Consider the following 21327-nt stretch of genomic DNA (forward strand, 5'->3'; position numbering starts at 1 on the left):
TTAGTAGTTTTACAATGTATCTTGGAAAGCTTGAATTACTTTTCTTGTCAAACTTCATATGTTCTGTTAGTCTTCAATAACAGTGTTTATTCACTAGTGAAAATTGTGGAATAAGCAATGAAGAAAAAAACTTAAAATTTAGCCTGTTAATACAATATGTGTTAATTATGTAATTTATATGTATTCACAAATTAAACCTTATTTTAAGAATATTTGACAATTTCAATAATAAGTACAGCTTAATATTAAAGGAAGAGTGTCAGTTGTATTTGAATAGATTAATTGACACTGTGACTCAGGGATAAGATTTGTATGGTTTTTACAATTTACATATCTTACACATAGTTTTTTGTATATCTGTGTGTGTGCATGCTCAGCCGTGTCTGACTCTTTGTGACCCCAGAGACTGTAGCCCTACAGACTCCTCTGTCCATGGAATTTTCCAGGATACTAGAGTGGATTGCCAGGGGATCCTCCTCCAGGGGATCTTCCCAATTCAGGGATCAAACCTGCCAAATGTTACATTTTAAAATATAATAATGAAAACAAATAAGCATTTCTTTAAAGATTCTAACCCCTAAAGGAGACCCTTTATGTTCAAGTTTTCTAGGAAAAGTGTATGGTTTTATAAATTACTAGAACTGTGTAAGAATTTAGGTAGTGTATATAGTGCAGTGGTTCTCAAACTGTGACCCCCTGGAGCAACAGAGGGCAGCAGTCTTGGATGCTAAGTCGCTTCAGTCGTGTCCGACTCTGTGTGAACCAATAGATGGCAGCCCACCAGGTTCCCCCGTCCCTGGGCTTCTCCAGGCAAGAACACTGGAGTGGGGTGCCATTTCCTTCTCCAATGCATGAAAGTGAAAAGTGAAAGTGAAGTGGCTCAGTCGTGTCCTACTCTTTGCGACCCCATGGACTGCAGCCTACCAGGCTCTTCCGTCCATGGGATTTTGCAGGCAAGAGTACTGGAGTGGGTTGCCATTGCCTTCTCCAGTCTTGAATGAGAACTCATTAGAAATGTACATTTTCAGAATTCACCCCAGATCTCTGAATCACAAAGTCTGTGTTGTGTGGGTGGAGCCCCGCAGGTGGTGTGGGTGGAGCCCGGCAGTTGTTGGGGGTGGAACCCGGCAGTTGGTTCTCACTAGATCGGCAGAATGCACACTTAAATTTAGAACCACTGGGACATTTTTTTCATATGCCAGTTTAGAACCACTGGTTATTATAACTGGCTGGCTTTTCTTTTTAATCTGTTCTTTTCTCAGTCTAATTCGAGTCGACCTTTCTTCTCGAGAGTTCAGTTCAGTCACTCAGTCGGGTCTGACTGTTGGCGACCCCATGGACTGCAGCACGTGAGGCTTCCCTGTCCATCACCAACTCCCGGAATTTACTCAAACTCATATCCGTCGAGTGGTTCATGCCATCCAACCATCTCATCCTCTGTCGTCCCCTTCTCCTCCCGCCTTCAATCTTTCCCAGGATCAAGGACTTTTCAGATGAGTCAGTTCTTCACATCAGGTGGCCAAAGTATTGGAATTTCGGCTTCAACATCAGTTCTTCAAATGAATATTCAGGATTGATTTCCTTTAGGATGGACTGGTTTGATCTCCTTACAGTCCAAGGGACTCTCAAGAGTCTTCTCCAACACCACAGTTCAAAAGCATCAATTCTTTAGCACTCAGCTTTCTTTATAGTCCAACTCTCACATCCATACATGACTACCGGAAAAACCATAGCTTTGACTAGAGGGAACTTTGTCAACAAAATGTGTCTGCTTTTTCATATGCTGTCTAGGTTGGTCATAACTTTGCTTCCAAGGAGTAAGCGTCTTTTAATTTCATGGCTGCAGTCACCATCTGCAGTGACTTTGGAGCCCAAAAAAGTAAAGTCTGTCACTGTTTGCATTGTTTCCCCATCTATTTGCCATGAAGTGATGGGACTGGTTGCCATGATCTTAGTTTTCTGAACGTTGAGTTTTAAGCCAGCTTTTTCACTGTCCTCTTTCACTTTCATCAAGAGGCTCTTTAGTTCTTCTTCACTTTCTGCCATAAGGGTGGTGTCATCTACGTATCTAAGGTTATTGATATTTCTCCCGGCAGTCTTGATTCCAGCTTGTGCTTCATGCACCCTGGCATTTCTCATGATGTACTCTGCATATAAGTTAAATAAGCAGGGTGACAATATACAGCCTTGACGTACTCCTTTTCCTATTTAGAACAACTTTGTTCTTCCATTTCTGGTTCTAACTGGCTTCTTGACCTGCATACAGATTTCTAGGAGGCAGGTCAGGTGGTCTGGTATTCCCATCTCTTGAAGAATGTCCCACAGTTTGTTGTGATCCACACAGTAAAAGGCTTTGGTGTAGTCAATAAAGCAGAAGTAGATGTTTTTCTGAAACTCTCTTGCTTTTTTGATGGATGATCCAACAGATGTTGGCAATTTGATCTCTGGTTACTCTGCCTTTCCTAAATCCAGCCTGAAAATCTGGAAGTTCATGGTTCACGTACTGTAGAAGCCTGGCTTAGAAAATTTTGTGCATTACTTTGCAAGTGTGTGAGATGAGTGCAATTGTGCGGTAGTTTGAGCATTCTTTGACATTGCCTTTCTTTGGGATTGGAATGAAAACTGACCTTTTCCAGTTCTGTGGCCACTGCTGATTTTCCAAATTTGCTGGCATATTGAGTACAGCACTTTCACAGCATCATCTTTTAGAATTTGAAATAGCTCAACTGGAATTCCATCACCTCCACTAGCTTCGTTCATAATGATGCTTCCTCAGGCCCACTTGACTTCACATTCCAGGATGTCTGGCTCTAGGTGAGTGATCACACCATCATGCTTATCCCAGTCATGAAGGTCTTTTTTGTATAGTTCTGCTGTGTATTCTTGCCACCTCTTCTTAATATCTTCTTCTTCTTTTTTTTTTTTAAATTTATTTATTTATTTTATTAGTTGGAGGCTAATTACTTCACAACATTTCAGTGGGTTTTGTCATACATTGATATGAATCAGCCATAGAGTTACACGTATTCCCCATCCCGATCCCCCCTCCCAATATCTTCTTCTTTTATTAGGTCCATACCATTTCTGTCCTTCATTGTGCCCATCTTTGCATGAAATGTTCCTTTGGTATCTCTGATTTTCTTGACGAGATCTCTAGTCTTTCCCATTCAATTGTTTTCCTCTCTTTCTTTGCATTTTCTCAGAGTAGAATGAAGAATCTTAAGATTGCTGTTATTTCTCTTTAATCCTCTTCAGCCTTCCTCTGGGACCCAGAAGACGTACTGTGCTCAGACAAAAGGTTGAGTGACCTCCAAGAGGAATAGCATCTGTTTAATTGACTCTGGCATCCCTCACTGTGTGACCTTTGGCACTGAGTTCTTTGACTTCTTTGTGCTGGTTTCCATTTAGGACATAGATGTGATAATAGGTCAAAAGTTTGTTGTAATGAATTGAGTGAGATTATCGCGTATTCAAAACATTTCACACAGTGCCTGGTACATCATAAACTTGCTATAAGGGGTTGCCCTTATTTTTTTGGGAAACCTCCTACCACCAGTTGCCTTTTTTTTTTTTTTTTGCTGTATTTGTCTTGTGGCAAAAGTATGTGAATAGACAACAAGACAGCGATGGAGGGTGGGGTGGGGAACCAGAAAAAAAAAAAAACCCTGTGCTTGTAATACAACATAAAATGAGTTGTCTAAACATTTAAACTAACAGTGCTGCTTGTCCTCTGAATTATCTAATCATGTTAACAGCTGTGGTTTGGCAACAGAGGCAGACATCCTGGGAAGATTTTTCTCTTTGTGTGTTCTACCTGTTGCCACGTTCATTCCTGTATATTGGGAGTATTTATAAGTTCCTGATTTCTTCAGGATGGCAGGGATAATTCTCCTTTCATAGGATCAGACACAGAAGGCAGTCTGACCCTTTTATATGCATTCACAGTGGTGGTTTAGTCGCTAAGTCATGACTAACTCTTTGCAACCCCATGGACTTTAGCCTCCTCTGTTCATGGGATTTCCCAGGCAAGAATACTGGAGTGGTTGCCATTTCCTTCTCCAAGGAGTATTCCCAACCCAGGGATCAAGCTCAGGTCTCATGCATTACAGGTACTACCAGTATGCATTTGTAGGTGCTGTTAATACAAGATAAATCAATAGGGTAGCCATCTGGTAACAGTTCTCTCCAGCTTTCCAGTGTCTTTTTCCACCTGGGATAAAATTTTCAATAAATTACATGAGCTCTTTCCTTGACTCCCTGACTCGTTTCCTTGTGATAGCTCCCCAGAATTCCAGTATGTACCCCACACTGAGAACTGCTGTACCGAGAGAAGGCTCACCTCCTTTAAGCAAGCTGGGCAGCGCTCAGCCTTTCCTGTCCCTGGCAAGTGTCTTGGGCAGGTGCCCACAGAATATGTTCTGTCAGTTTATGTTGGCCAATCACCAGATTTTGTTAGAAGGGCTGTCCTCCCCTGCTCCGGATCTTCCATGTCGTCTTCTCTTTACCTGGAAATAATTAGAGGCTGAAAGATTCCCTCACATCCTCTGTAACTCCGCATGCTTGTCACTGCTTTTCAGGCTGTCTTGGCCATGCGGACTGGATCACGTCTGCTAGTAATTACTCTCAAAGCATGCTGTATTTTTTCCTTTCTAAAACTTATATCTGTCATTAGTGATGAAATTATTTACTTAACGCATGCCTTTCCCGTTAAGTATTCCGCTTGATGAAAGCACAGGACATAGCTGTCTCACTTTTAATTGTCCAGGCACAGCACTACTGAACATAAGGCAGAAGATAGGCAGGTGTATAGAAAAGTGCAGCCATGAAGAATTAGCTGTTATCAACGATAAGTGCTAGCTGTTACTTTTAAAAGTAAACTCTGACAGAAAAATGAGTCAAGATGTTGTGTGCCTTTTATTTTTCTAGTAAAGCATATATTACTCCAGGAGAGACAAGATTTTTCCCTTACATAGAGAACAGTGACAATTTAATTAATGTAACATTTTAATAGCACTTTTATTAAAGACATGCAGCTGTTGTTTACATGTGCTGTGCTTAGTCACTCAGTCGTATCCAACTCTCTGTGACCCCGTGGACTGTAGCTTTCCAGGCTCCTCTGTCCATGGGAATTCTCCAGCAGGAATACTGGAGTGAGTTGCCATGCACCCCTCCAAGGCACCTTCCCAACCTAGGGATCAAACCTAGGTCTCCCACAGTGAGATGGATTCTTTACTGTCTGAACCACTGCCCTCGACCAGTTCTAAATAAAATTTCAGAAGTTAAATGGTAAGTCAATTCTGTTGAAGTTATTTCTTTGAAAATCTAATGTGACTCAGGTGTGAAGTCGTGCAGCCAGTGGTGCTTGACCGGTGAGTGTGAGTGAGCAAGCTCTTGAGCCAGACCTCCTGGGTCCAAGTCCGGCCTCAGCTCGCCACTGGCGTGCAGTCATCAGCTAGGCTTCCTGTGCTTGTTCTTTCTCTGTAAGATGGGAGTAATGGTAGTATGTATGTCAGAATTGTTGTGAAGATTAGAGACTTCCCTGGCAGTAGAGTGGTTCGTACTTTGCCTTCCAAAGCAAGGCATGTGGATTCAACCTCTGGTCAAGGAGCTGAGGTCCCACATGCCTTATGGCCAAAAAAGCAAAACATAAAACAGAAGCAATATTGTGACAAATGAATAAATAGTTTAAAAATAATTAAATTTTTAAAAATTTTATGAAGACTAAACAACATATATAAAGCACCATTCATAGTACCACCAGGTTGCGGGGAAGCTTCTCTTGTTAGGGAACCTAAAAGTGAATATTACCACAGTCAAATATGGCAGTTACATTTGGAGAAGCATATCTAAGAGATTAATTTAATCCCTTTTGTCATAACACATGCTATGACCAGCCTTTTGTGCACAGGGCCAGAGAGTAAATACTTCAGACTTTACAGATTGTTTGGGTCTCTTGCAGTTATTCAGTTCTGCCACCATAGTCCCAAAGCAGCTGTGGACAACTCATAAATGAATGAATGAAGAAGTGTTACAATAAAACTTTACAGACTTGAAAATTTGAATTTCACATAATTTTCACAAAAATTCATTATTTTGTGTGATTTTTTTTTTCAACTTTTTAAAAGCATAAAAACCATTCTTAGTTTGCAGGCCATACAAAAACAGACAGTGGGTCATGGTTTGATGACCCTTGATAAGCACACATCCACACACATGATATATTTGTTAACCTTTAAGAAAAAGTTGTTGGGATTTTGTGTTTGATTATTCCCTTACTCTTTCCCTCACTCCCATTCCTGGTGCAAGAACGTATTTTCAAGTAGTTTTGTAGGTATGGTGATTTAATTTACTGAGTGGGCTAAAAGCTGTAGGTAGATTACCTAAATAATATAAAATACCAGATTATAATAAAAACTCAGGATACACTGGTGATATTCTGGTTCTAAAAATATCTAAAAATCTATTTTGGTAACTCCCACAAACTTGATACCACGGAGTGCCACTGCTAATAAGGCTGTGTTTCTGATGAGAGAATCCTAATTCTGTGAAGTCCCAAAACAAACTCCTTGTGCATGAAGTAATTTCTCCAGAACACGGGCTCACTTTTTATGATTTTTAATCCTTCCAAACTTTTTTTTTTGCTGGAAATTGATTTTATTATTAATAAGTCACATGATACAAAAGGATAAGGATATTCAAGTGGAACTTAGTAAAAGGGCAGGCAGAAAAAGTTAAGGCACAGTGGAGGCATAGAAAACTGGAAAAAGAGGCTGCAGAATCAAAACAAGTAATTTGTGTACACACACATACACCCCCCACACCCCTCAAGCCCCCAGCCCATCAGATAAGAATTCACCTGGCATTAAAACAGTGAGTGGGGCCAGATCACCTGAGGGCTGAGGCCAGGGAGTACTCCAGGAGAGATTAGCTTGTTCTTAAATAACTACATCTGTTAACACTCATACTGGTCTTACTATGTGTGTGCTGCCCGACACTGTTCTAAGTGCTTTACACATATGTATTTAATCTCAGCAACTACCCTGTGAGGTAGGTATTATCTTACAGATGAGGAAACTGAAGCAGAGAGGTTGAGTAACTCACCTAAAATCATAGCTGAAAGAACCCAGAATTAAGTCTGTACTCTTAACTGTACTGCTGCCTACTCTGTTTGCATTAATGGCCAACCCCCACAATCATACTTTACAGATAGGTTGAACACTGAGAACAATGTTTTGGGATCCAGGTATGGTAATAGTCTTTCAGTTCAGTTCAGTCACTCAGTCATGTCCAACTCTTTGCGACCCCATGAACCACAGCACACCAGGCCTCCCTGTCCTTCACCAACTCCTGGAGTTCACCCAAACCCATGTCCATTCAGTCGGTGATGCCATCCAACCATCTCATCCTCTGTCATCCCCTTCTCCTCCTGCCCTCAGTCTTTCCCAGCATCAGGGTCTTCTCAAACAAGTCAACTCTTCGCATCAGGTGGCCAAAGTATTGGAGTTTCAGCTTCAACATCAGTCCTTCCAGTGAACACCCAGGACTCATCTCCCTTAGGATGGACTGGTTGGATCTCCTTGCAGTCCAAGGGACTCTCAAGAGTCTTCTCCAACACCACAATTCAAAAGCATCAATTCTTCGGTGCTTAGTTTTCTTTATATTCCAACACTCACATCCATACTTGACCACTGGAAAAACCATAGCCTTGACTTGACAGGCCTATGTTGGCAAAGTAATGTCTCTGCTTTTTAACATGCTGTCTAGGTTGGTCATAACTTTCCTTCCAAGGAGTAAGCATCTTTTAATTTCATGACTGCAATAACCATCTGCAGTGCTTGGGAGCCCAGAAAATTAAAGTCAGCTTCTGTTTCCACTGTTTCCCCATCTATCTGCCATGAAGTGATGGGACCAGATGCCATGATCTTAGTTTTCTGAACGTTGAGCTTTAAGCTAACTTTTTCACTCTCCTCTTTCACTTTCATCAAGAGGCTCTTTAGTTCTTCTTCACTTTCTGCCATAAGTGATGGCAGATGGTGTCATCTGCATATCTGAGGTTATTGATATTTCTCCCGGCAATCTTGATTCCAGTTTGTGCTTCCTCCAGCCCAGTGTTTCTCATGATGTACTCTGCATAGAAGTTAAATAAGCAGGGTGACAATATACACCCTTGACGTACTCCTTTTCCTATTTGGAACCAGTCTGTTGTTCCATGTCCAGTTCTAACTGTTACTTCCTGACCTCCATACAGGTTTCTCAAGAGGCAGGTCAGGTGGCCTGGTATGCCCATCTCTTTCAGAATTTTCCACAGTTTATTGTGATCCACACAGTCAAAGGCTTTGGCTTAGTCAATAAAGCAGAAATAGATGTTTTCCTGGAACTCTCTTGCTTTTTTGATGGTCCAGCGGATGTTGGCAATTTGATCTCTGGTTCCTCTGCCTTTTCTAAAACCAGCTTCAACATCGGGAAGTTCACGGTTCACATATTGCTGAAGCCTGGCTTGGCGAATTTGAAGCATTATTTTACTAGCGTGTGAGATGAGTGCAGTTTTGCAGTTAGTTTGAGCATTCTTTGGCATTGCCTTTCTTTGGGATTAGAATGAAAACTGACCTTTTCCAGTCCTGTGGGCACTGCTGAGTTTTCCAAATTTGCTGACATATTGAGCGCAGCACTTTCACAGCATCATCTTTTAGGATTTGAAATAGCTCAACTGGAATTCCATCATGTCCACTAGCTTTGTTTGTAGTGATGCTTCCTAAGGCCCTCTTGACTTCACATTCCAGAATGCCTGGCTCTAGGTGAGTGATCACACCATCGTGATTATCTGGGTCGTGAAAATCTTTTTTGTACAGTTCTCCTGTGTATTCTTGCCACCTCTTCTTAATATCTTCTGCTTCTGTAGGTCCCTACCATTTCTGTCCTTTACTGAGCCCATTTTTGCATGAAATGTTCCCTTGGTATCTCTAATTTTCTTGAAGAGATCTCTAGTCTTTCTCATTTTATTGTTTTCCTCTATTTCTTTGCATTGATCACTGAGGAAGGCTTTCTTATCTCTCCTTGCTATTCTTTGGAACTCTGCATTCAAATGGGTATATCTTTCCTTTTCTCCTTTGCTTTTCACTTCCCTTCTTTTCACAGCTACTTGTAAGGCCTCCTCAGACAGCCATTTTGCTTTTTTGCATTTCTTTTTCTTAGGGATGGTCTTGATTCCTGTTTCCTGTACAGTGTCAGGAATCTCCGTCCATAGTTCATCAAGCACTCAGTCTGTCAGATCTAGTCCCTTAAATCTATTTTTCACTTCCACTGTATAGTCATAAGGGATTTGGTTTAGGTCATACCTGAATCATCTAGTGGTTTTCCCTACTTTCTTTAATTTAAGTCTGAATTTAGCAATAAGGAGTTCATGATCTGAGCCACAGTCAGCTCCTGGTCTTATTTTTGCTGACTTCTCCATCTTTGGCTGCAAAGAATATAATCAGTCTGATTTCAGTGTTGACCATCTGGTGATGTCCATGTGTAGAGGAGGAGGGTATTGTTGGAAGAGGGTGTTTGCTATGATCAGTGCATTCTCTTGGCAAAACTCTATTAGCCTTTGCCCTGCTTCATTCTGTACTCCCATCCCAAGTTTACCTGTTACTGCAGTATCTCTTGACTTCCTACTTTTGCATTCCAGTCCCCTATAATGAAAAGGACATCTTTTTTGGGTGTTAGTTCTAGAAGGTCTTGTAAGTCTTCGTAGAACCATTCAACTTCAGCTTCTTCAGTGTTACTGGTCAGGGCATAGACTTGGATTGCCGTGATATTGAATGGTTTGCCTTGGAAACAGAGATCATTCTGTCATTTTTGAGATGGCATCCAAGTACTGCATTTTGGACTCTTTTGTTGACTATGATGGCTACTCCATTTCTTCTAAGGGATTCCTGCCCATAGTAGTAGATAGAATGGTCATCTGAGTTAAATTCATCCGTTACAGTCCATCTTCATTCGCTGATTCCTAGAACGTTGATGTTCACTCTTGTCAACTCCTGTTTGACCACTTCCAATTTGCCTTGATTCATGGACCTAACATTCCAGGTTCCTATGCAATATTGCTCTTTATAGCATCGAACCTTGCTTCTGTCACCAGTCCCATCCACAATTGGGTATTGTTTCTGCTTTGGCTCCATCGCTTCATTCTTTCTGGAGTTATTTCTCCACTGATCTCCAGTAGCATATTGGGCACCTACCAACCTGGGGCATTCATCTTTCAGTGTCCTATCTTTTTGCCTTTTCATACAGTTTAATAGTCTTTACATATTTTTTAATATTTACATCAATGAATATATCTTCTCAGTTCCTCATTCGTAGAGCCCCTGCTTTTCTCTGAACTCTTGCCACCCAAGTACTGTTCAGCAGATGTTCCCTATTCATTCTCTCTCCTCCACCTCAGTTCTAGCTAAGCCATAGCAACAAGAAGAGAAACTCATTTGGATAGCACACCCTCATTCCAAATCAAAAGGAGTTTCCTTTGTCTTGTTCAGTCACTCAGTTGTGTCCATCTCTTTGCAACCCCTTGGACCATGGACTGCAGCATGCCAGGCTTCCCTGTCCTTCACCATCTCCTGGAGCTTGATCAAACTCATGTCCATTGAGTCAGTGATGCCATCCAAACATCTCGTTCTCTGTCATCCCCTTCTCCTCCTGCCTTCAATCTGTCCCTGCATCACAGTATTTCCTAATGAGTAGGCTGTTCACATCAGGTAGCCAAAGTATTGGAGATTCAGCTTCAACATCAGTTCTTTTAATGAATATTCAGGACTGATTTCCTTTAGGATTGACTAGTTGTATCTCCTTGCAGTCCACGGGACTCTCAAGAGTCTTCTCTAACACACAGTTCAAAAGCATCAGTTCTTCGGCACTCGGCCTTCCTTATGGTCCAACTCTCGTATCCATACATGACTACTGGAAGAGCCATAGCTTTGACTAGGCAGACATTTGTTGGCAAAGTAATGTCTCTGCTTTTTAATATGCTGTCTAAGTTTGTCATAGCTTTTCTTCGAAGCAGCAAGTGTCTTTTAATTTCATGGCTGCAGTCACCATCTGAAGTGATTTTGGAGCCCAAGAAAATAAAGTCTGTCACTGTTTCCCCATCTATTTGCCATGAAGTGATGGGACCAGATGCCATGATCTTCATTTTTTGAATGTTGAGTTTCAAGCCAGCTTTTTCACTCTCCTCTTTAACCTTCATCAAGAGGCCCTTTAGTTCCTCTTCACTTTCTGCTCTCAAGGTGGTATCATCTGCATATGTGACGTTATTGATATTTCTCCTGGCAGTCTTGATTCCAGCTTGTGCTTCATCCAACCTGGCATTTCTCATCATGTACTCTGCGTATAAGTTAAATAAGCAAGATGGCAGTATACACCCTTGATGTACTCCTTTCCCAATTTGAAACCAGTTCATTGTTCCATGTCCGGTTCTAACCGTTTCTCCTTGACCTGCATACAGGTTTCTCAGGAAGCAGGTAAGGTGGTCTGGTATTCCCATCTCTTGAAGAATTTCCCACAGTTTGTTGTGATCCACACAGTCAAAGGCTTTAGTGAAGTCAGTGAAGCAGAAGTCTTAACAATTCTTACATGCTTACTTGAGATAAAAATAGCATCTTAGATCTTACTGTTCTCAATACCCTTACTTAGCTGGCTTGGCTTTCAAGCACCACAAGGGAAAAATTAGTAGATATAGTGAACATTTGTTGCTTGCTTACTATGTGTCAGATATTCTCCTGTGCAATTTGAATGTATTATCTTTCATAATTCTCCTAGCAGCACTATGACTTGAGTACTTTTATTGTCTCCATTTAGGATTATAGGTAATGAGCCGTGGAAAGCTTAACTAGCTTGACCCATGAAGCAGTAGAGCGGATTTTGAGCCCAGGTTGACCCCAGAGCTGGAGCTCTTAATCAGTCTACTGGACATGCTCACAGATAGCCTGGGTTAGGATTGGATTATACTAATCCCTCAAAAGTCACTCAGTTCACCAAGAACTGCATCCTTTTTTATATTTGCTAGCTTATCAGATTGACTTTTTAAATATATTATTAAATCGTACTTGGTACATAATCACACTTATGTGAGCTGAGGAATCTGTCTGTGCCTCTTTAGCCTGGATAACTTAATGCAAGTAACCCTAGCTACTCATGACCAGAGAGCTTTGTAGGTTGCTTCCAGGCTGCAGATTTAATTCTAACCTGATGATGCCCACTTGGTTTTTATGGTATCCATGCATGGTCATAGCACTTGGTCATATACCCATGTTGTGGAAAAATCCACAAGCAGATTTATATTTAATTGTACCTAATGGGAAAAGACCTTTCTGAATCCACAGATTCTTAAAATTTCAAATGTCTCATCAGATAACCTTCCCTATTTACTTGTTACTTTTACAAGTAAAGTTTCAATCAAGTCAGCAAGTTTCAATCTCAAATTGGCTGATTTTCATTTTATTACTGTCTTCAGAGACATTCTTATGACCCACTGCAGGTTTATCTATATTATTTTCATTCTTTCAAAAATAAAACATTCTCTCCTAATCTTACTCTTTAAACCTTATACCTAACAGTATAAGTTATTATTCACTTTCTTGATTATAACATAACTTTTGACTTGCTGTGCCTTAACATTATTGTATAATCCCGTGTAGCTAAAACACTGAGACTACTGGATTGATAGCTGTTTCTTCTGACATCAGAAAACTTCATTTAGTAGCTATATAAGTATATGCTCAAGATTGGGTTTTGTCCATGTCATCTATCAATTTAAAGTACTAAGATTTTTCTATTTTTAAGCATTTTTATTAACATTTAATTTATTACAGCTAAATTAAAATTATATCCATATTTAATTGAGTCTACTGATATCCAAATCCATTTTTCTGTCATTAGCAAATTTTACTTGTTAACTTTTTTGGAAAGCAGATGTGTTATGAAGCCTTAGAAGTGTATTTAACCAGTGGCAGTTGCTAAAATGGAGGTGATGTTGCTTCAGTATAAAACAGCAGCATATACCGGATGGTTCTCTGACAGCTCAAAACCCTGTAGCACCAATGCTCCCAGCACTAGTGTTTTACCTTGAAAGATGCTAAAATAAAATAGAAATGAAGACTAGCAGACTCTAAACAGGGCGAATGGAAATTTAAGATAATCATAATCTTGAAGTGTTTCTAGGAAAGAGTAAGCAAGCACTGTTTACTTCTGTAGAAAGATAACAGAAGAAAAGTTAGGAGATATATATTGTAGGAAAGATTAACTTGTAAAAAGGCGCTTGAGTAGTATTTCAAACATGAACCAGAATGTGGGGATGTTAAAGAAAAAGATATGAATGGATTCATAATGGAAAACCCTCATGTAGAACATGTATTTAGTGAATTCACCAGTAGATATAAGTAGCAATTATGTGTCATCAAGAAGAGTAAGGTGCAGATTTTTTTTTTTTTATTTGAGAGTAGAAAGCAGTATTTATTTATTTTGGCCATCGTGCATAACATGTGGGATGTTAGTTCCCCAACCAGTGATCAAACCCTTGCTGCCTGCATCAGGAGCGAGGAGTCTTAACCACTGGTCCACCATGGAAATCCCAAGATGCAGATTTTTATTTTCACTTTAAATTAGAGAAGACCTCCATATGACTAATGGCAGAAAAGTAAGAGTCTTTGGAATAGGAGACACTGAAAATGAAATACGTTTAGAAGAAAGTTTTAGAGTGGATTTCTCATAATGATTCCAAAGTACAGATGGAGAAGATAACCTTCTTTCTTAAATTTTGAAAGCATTTTTATTTGATTATGTGATCTATTCTTTCAGAAAAAGTTTTTGGCGTCGGACATGACTTAGCAACTAAACAATGAACAAAACCAAACATCTTAGAATCATATGGATTTTAGATCCTGAAATGGAATACTGGAGTAGGTGAATAAACAGTGATGATAAGATGATAAGATGATGATAAGAATAAACAGTGCGGCAGAGGGGAGTGCGCAGGTTTGGAGAATGGAATGAAGCCAGGGAAACTAAAGGATGGAAAAGAAGAATTCTTAGCCCCTGCCACAGTGACTTCCACACACAAAGCACTCAGTAAAATGATAGTTGAATGAATGAAGCATAATAATATCATGACTTAATTTGCTTTTTCTTGAGTGATCTAAAAAGCAGAAAAATTTTCAGCATAAGCTACATTTTAGCAGTACTTTAGTGCAAAGAATAATAACGGATATGGAAATGACATTAAAAATTGGCAAGCCGTTCAGATATTTCACAGGAAAAAGGCACTTTTAAAAAGTTTAATTAGTCACGAAAACTTGGTTCCATTTTAACCACTGTTATTATCTTATTCTCTGAACTGTTTTTGGAAGTATCTAGATTATTTTTTTTTAAATTTTTGACATTAAATAAAATCCTAACAAGAGAAACAGGACCTGTAATTCCACTATTCTGAAACAATTTTTTTCATGGGTTCATTTTCCCTAAGTCTTTTTTCAAATGCATATCCATTTTCACTTAACTTTATTCTTTGAGGATATTCAGTTTGGTAGTCTTTTGTCCTCTTACTCTATCTAAAATATCCTAGTTTTATCAATTTTTAAAATTGGTTTCAAAGGCTGTATGGTTTACTCAGACATGCCTACCTTTTTTCAAACATTTAGTTTTTCACATTATAGATAATCAAGTTATGATATTACTAATATAGTAGTGAACATATTCTCTCGTGATACTATAGAGAATTCAGCAGAAGATTTTTGCTGATTTTTTGTTTCTTTACAGTAAATTTCCAGTGGTAAAATTTTGAAGATAAAATCTTTCTAGGAACCTTGACAAATAGACACATTTCTTTTTGAAATTACACTTTAAAGAAGTATAAAATATAATAATTTCATAGTCTTATCAATGCAGTATGACTTTGTTTTTAATTAATTTACTACCTTAAAATCAGCATTTATGCTTTAGAATTTTCTTAAAAATTCTCTAACCATAATGTGAACTCCTAAATGAATGCTGTTAATGGAAAGGCAGCATGCTGTCATAATTGGGGGTTGAAGTTAAATTTATTTCTATCTGCAGGCAAAGCAGCAATGATTCATAGAAACTTTCCAATTTAGTTTTTTGTGTTTGTCCAGCTAAGCTTTTATGTTTTCACAGGGACCAGAAGTTATTCATAAACTTGTCTATAGTTTTGAATATGTATTATTTATTAAAATACACAGTTTTATTTCAAACCTAATCATTTTCAAAATTGTTGCTTTTTTGTTATGGCTGTTGAGACATTGCCTACTGCCTCTAGTTGATTTTTTCTACTTTGCCTACTACTGAAGTTCATTCTGAGCTCTCCTACAGTTTCTTTTAGGGCCATGCTCCCTTTTCCTATAAGTTGGTTCTCTGTGCATAGTCGCTCAGTCGTGTCCAACTCTTTGCAATCCCATGGACTGTAGTCTGCCAGGCTCCTCTTTGCATGGGGATTCTCCAGATAAGAATTCTGGAGTGAGTTGCCAATTCCTTCTTTAGGGGATCTTCCCAACCCAGGGATCAAATCCAGATCTCACACATTGCAGGCAGATTCTTTACCTTTTGAGTCACTAGGGAAGCCAAGAAAAAAAAAAAATTGGTTCTCTAGTGCATTCTTAAAGCCTTATGTATTATTGAAGCTAATCTAAGGGCATATTTCCCATCTTTACTCATCCTAATCTACAATTTTTCCTGTCCCTAAAATGACCTCACTGTGATCTGTACATAGACTCAGTGTCTTAGTTGATGTTTCATTGGTTGTTGTTTTTGTTCAGTTGCTAAGTCGTGTCCAACTCTTTGTGACCCCATGGACTGCAGCAGCATGCCAAGCTTCCCTGTCCTTCACTGTCTTCCTGAGTTGGCTCAGATTCATGTCCACTGAGTCGGTAATGCTATCTAACCATCTCATCCTCTGCTGTCCTCTTTTCTTTTTGCCTTCAATCTTTCCCAGCATGAGGGTCTTTTCAAATGAGTTGACTCTACGCATCAGGTGGCCAAAATATTGGAGTTTCAGCTTCAGCATGAGTCCTTCCAATGAATATTCAGGACCGATTTCCTTTGGGATGGACTGGTTTGATCTCCTTGCAGTCTAAGGGACTCTCAAGTCTTCTCTAGCACCACAATTCAGAAGCATCAATTATTCAACACTCAGCTTTTTTCACAGTCCAGCTCTCACATCCATACATGACTACTGGACCTTTGACTATATGGACCTCTGTCAGCAAAGTCATGTCTCTGCTTTTTAATACGCTATCTAGGTTTGTCATAGCTTTTCTTCCGAGGAACAAGTGTCTTTTAACTTCATGGCTGCAGTCACCTTCCACAATGATTTTGGAGCCCACTACTTGGATGTTTATAATATATATTGATATTAGCTTGCATAATTTAGGTTATATTTTCCTAGAAGACAACAATAAAATCCATGTAAGACTATTTGCAGTAAATGACCTTTAAATGTTGTTTTATAAATAAGCTTTGAAATTATACTTGTGACACTGTGAACCTCATATATGATTCATTTCATCATAATTTAATTCCATATGGCAAAGACTACATTAAAAAGTTTAGATTTCTTTTTGGGAAAAAAAGAAGAAAGTCTAATTGTTACATAGTTGAATTTTTCTATGTATATTGATAGTAGAAAAAACCAGAGTATTACACGATATGAATTACTGTTATGTCCTTATAAATCTTATGTAGCCTAATGAATCTGTGTATAAAAACTAAAATCCCACAGCACAAGTTTTGTGGAATTTGTATGGTTAGGATAGGTCTATTAAACTCTGTATCTTTATCTCATTGATTTACCATATGATGCTTACTGTTTTGCTTTCTGTTTAACTTCACACTACAACTGATGCTCTGTCCTGAAAAGCACAGGTGGAGAAAAGTTATGTTGCCATTGCAGGGCAACTTCATCATACTAGCTTTTATTATCATTATCAGCCTTTATGGGCTACTAGAGAGTTACTGTAATTCTTCTGAAGTTTTTATGGTTCATGAAATTTTCAGTTCATAGTAGCACTTAAGGAAGTTTTTGCCTCCAAGGTGGGAATGGTGTTCTGAGATCCTATTTCCCTTTCATAATTAAGCAAGGACTTTAGAATTCATGGATTTTTCTGCCTTTATCTTTAAATTTGTGATTTGTGGGCAGTTATTTAAATGAGAATTTCAGATATTAGAGGACCAATGCTAAATAACTCTTGAAAAGTCTTAAATGATTAAGGAAGACTTTAAAATTTGACTAGTATAAACAGAAGACATTTTCCTGGGTTAGGTGGATCCCCTGGAGGAGGGCATGGCAACCCACTCCAGTATTCTTGCCAGGAAAATCCCCGTGGACAGAGGGGCCTGGCAGGCTACAGTCTGTGGGGTCACAGAGAGTCTGACATGACTGAGTTGACTAAGTACAGAAGTCATAGGACTTTGATAAATATCACTAATCTAATGGTCAAAAGAAGATAATTTACAGAAGAATGCCACTTTATTTCTTTGTATTGTACTAATAGAATCCGCTAATAAACCCAAGTCCACTAATAATACCTTTTTAAATTATAATAACATTTATATAATTATATAATCTCTTAATAATTATTATAACCCATTACCTGTTACCACCTTTATTAAAATGAAAACCTGTCATTGCATATTTTCTTTTGTGTGGGCTTAATTTTTAGGTGTATACTAGCTATCCACAAGCTAATCTCAGAATCCTTTACACTTTTAATTATGAAGAACCAAAAAGAACTTTTATTTTTGTGGGTTTTTATCTTTTGATATTTACCATATTAGAAATAAAGTTCAGAATTTTAAAAATGTGTATTAATATATTTTAAAATAACTTTAACATTCTAAAAAAATTAGGGGAATTGTTTTATTTTGGAAATCTCTTTAACGTCTAAAATAATAAACTACAGCTCTTATACTATTCCTTGGAAGGAAAGCTATAACAAACCTAGACAGCAGATTAAAAAGAAGAGACATAATTTTGCTGACAAAGGTTGTTACAGTCAAAGCTGTGGTGTTTCCAGTAGTTATGTATGGATGTGAGAGTTGGACCATAAAGGCTGAGCACTGAAGAATTGATGCTTTTGAACTGTGATGCTGGAGAAAACTCTTGAGAGTCCCTTGGACAGCAGGGAAATCAAACCAGTCAATCCTAAAGGAAATCAACCCTGAATATTCATTGGAAGGACTGATGCTAAAGCTGAAGTTCTAATACATTGGCCATCTGATGCGAAGAGTCAGCTCACTGGAAAAGACCCTGATGCTGGCAAAGATTGAAGGCAGGAGGAGAAGGGGGAGACAGAGGATGAGATGGTTGGATGGCATCACCGGCTCAATGGACATGAGTTTGAGCAGATTCCAGGAGATGGTGAGGAGCAAGGAAGACTGGCATGCTGCAGTCCATGGTGTCTCAAAGAGTCGGACACGACTTAGTGACTGAATGACAACAACTTTCATACTACTACTCAGATCTGCTCCCATTTTCTCAGAACAGTGTTGGACATTTCTTTCCATGGTGCTAATAGTACCCCTTTTAATAAACTAAAGCCCTAGGGTCAGGATGCAAAATTTAAAAGTAGTCATTTTACTGCTTCATCAAGGACACTTTAAAGTGAGGGAAAAAAGAATCCTCCTTAACATGTGGAGGTAAAGACTGTAACTAGTAGATTTTGGTGCCACTGTTTTGATTGATGCTGATTCAGTTCAGTCTGAGGTGCAGGAGTTTTATTCAATTACTGTTACTCTTGTGCCATCATATATCAACATAGTAAAAAAGGCAAGTGATGTCTTAATATCACAACGAAAATAGTTTTACCCTTAGTGATTTTTTGGAAAGAGTCTTGGGAACCCCTAGCAGTCATGGACCATAGTAAGAATCACTGTTGCATGTCACATAGGCATTTAGAGGACTTATCAAAAAGGAAATATTTTGAGATACCATATTTTTATTACCTTAAAGGATGTGTATTAAATCCAATTGCTCTTAACAATTTAACATAACAAAAATTATAATAAAATATTTGACATAAAATTAAAATCTTGTATTTTATGCAAATACTGTAGTATAACAGACCCACTCTAACAAAACTGTATTATCATTGTTAAATTAGTCATGAAATGAACAGAAACTTGTTTAAATGTTACCTTCTTTTATTTTTACTCCAAACTCATAACTTTATCTGTATTAGCAAAAGATTCTTAGGGTTAGTCACTAGTGAAACACGGTCTGGAAGTGACTCCCTTGGCTCCAAAGGGTCCTCTTAAAATTGGCAGTTGTACAAATGTGAACTGGAAATATAATTGAACATCATCTTCATCATACTAGCAAATTATCTCATTATCATAGTGATTTATTCTTATGGTATCCAGGTATTTCTCTGTTCACTCAAATAATACCTTGATGAAAACTTCTTATAACTAAGCAGTAGTTCTCTTTTTATCAAAGAGTTGTTCTTGTAATCAGCCTCTCTATCCATCCAGGCCCAGCTAAAGAGTTCTGTGGTTTCTGATTGTAGTCTGCAGAGTGTAAGGATGTGGGGTCTTATAGTGAGATCCTTAATGACACTAAGTCAGTCAGTGCCAGTCATTAGGAGGCTCAGCTTTCTGTGCTCCACTATTCAAAGCGTGATGTATGAATCAGTCCACTCTGCTAAGTGATCTGACACAAAATAAGTACAGAAATCAAGAGTAGAGTGTAGAAACTTCAATCTCATTTGACATTGCCACATCTACACACACTTTAGTTGTTGTTTTTCCTTACAAAAAGCATAGATTTCCAGTGAATTTTAAAATTTTTAAATAGTTCTTGACCACAGATCGTTTGAGCAACATTTTTTGCCCATGCCAGCCACATGCCAGAATCTTAGTTCCCCCACCAGGGATCAAACCCACACCTTCTTCATTGGAAGCCCCTGGATTGCCAAGGAAGTCCCATTTCCCTGTATTTTCAATTTTATTTTCTTTTTTGCTTCCTGGCCCTTGCATTAAATGTTCACATTTTTGAAACCTTTGTTTTTGCTTATTCCATTTTGATTTCTTGGCTCAAAAACTCTGTGGAAGGAATTCACTATCACTTGTTCCGTGTGCTTCACAATTTGTGTTCTACTCTAACCATGTGTGCGGGTGAGTCTAATTTGACACCAAATAAGAGGTCATCATTGCACAAATTTCTCTTAGACTATTCAAATTAGATAATGCAAATTTACATCTGAAAGGTGAACTAAGAATCTGAGAAATATGATATAGTCATAGTGAAGTTGCTTAGTCGTGTCCAGCTCTTTGCTTCCCCGTGAACTGTAGCCCACCAGGCTCCTCTGTCCATGGGATTCTCCAGGCAAGAATACTGGAGTGGGTTGCCATTTCCTTCTCCAGGGGATCTTCCCAACCCAGGGATCAAACCCAGGTCTTCCACATTGCAGGCAGACACCTTAACCTCTGAGCCACCAGGGAAGCCCCATATGATATAGGGTCTTATAAAAATTAATAATTATTTATTAATGCAGTCAGTAATAAGTGTGTGTTTGGACTTTGTGTTAAGCTCTGAGATTAGAATGGTAAGGATAAGGTATTTGTTACCTGGTAGCTTTCAAGAGCTAAGGTACAGCTCTGCTCACCAAATGTAAAGTGTTACACCACTCCAGTATTCTTGCCTGCAAAATCCCATGGACTGAGGATCCTGGCGAGCGCATGGGGTCACAAAGATCAGACACGACTGAGCGACTAAGTACCACACAGCACACAGCTCTGAAATAGAATGGGGTATCTTCATTTGGAAAAACTTGGGGAATTTGATAAGATTAGTAGTATAAATCAATGGCATATGAGATTATGTATTTAGAACTTAAATTCCAATCTTAAAAATATTTAGGAGTAGTGAATAATATAGGTAAGAGTACTAATTATGCAGAAGAGTATCAGAATAGCACAGCAGTTGTTATTTCAAGCTGCTTTAGACAGTGCTTCTCAATGTTGTTGTTGTTGTTTAGTTGCTAAGTTGTGTCTGACTCTTTAAGACCTCATGGACTGTAGCCCACCGGGCTCCTCTGTCCATGGAATTTCCCAGGCAAGATTACCGGAGTAGGTTGCCATTTCCTTCTCCAATCTGACTGAGATGCGGGGCTTCTCCTACAGGAGTCAGTAAGTCTAGTACCAGTGACCAGCTGAGCAGTAGGTTTAGTGATGTTTACAATGTATCTGACAAAAACATTTGGGGATACCTTGCCTAGGGCCTATGAGTACAGGGGTTAGATACCATTCTGTGTCCTGAAGGAGCTCACAATATAAATGGAAAGT

General features: G+C 38.8%; 1 protein-coding gene across 6 annotated transcripts in view; it reads left to right on the forward strand.

The window, feature by feature from the left end:
- Nucleotides 1-21327, forward strand: part of STXBP5 (syntaxin binding protein 5) — a 158249-nt gene that overhangs the window by 72327 nt on the left and 64595 nt on the right. The gene's annotated exons all lie outside the window — the stretch shown is intronic.

The sequence above is a fragment of the Dama dama genome, chromosome 26 (genome assembly GCF_033118175.1).
Source record: "Dama dama isolate Ldn47 chromosome 26, ASM3311817v1, whole genome shotgun sequence".
Classification (NCBI taxonomy): domain Eukaryota; kingdom Metazoa; phylum Chordata; class Mammalia; order Artiodactyla; family Cervidae; genus Dama; species Dama dama.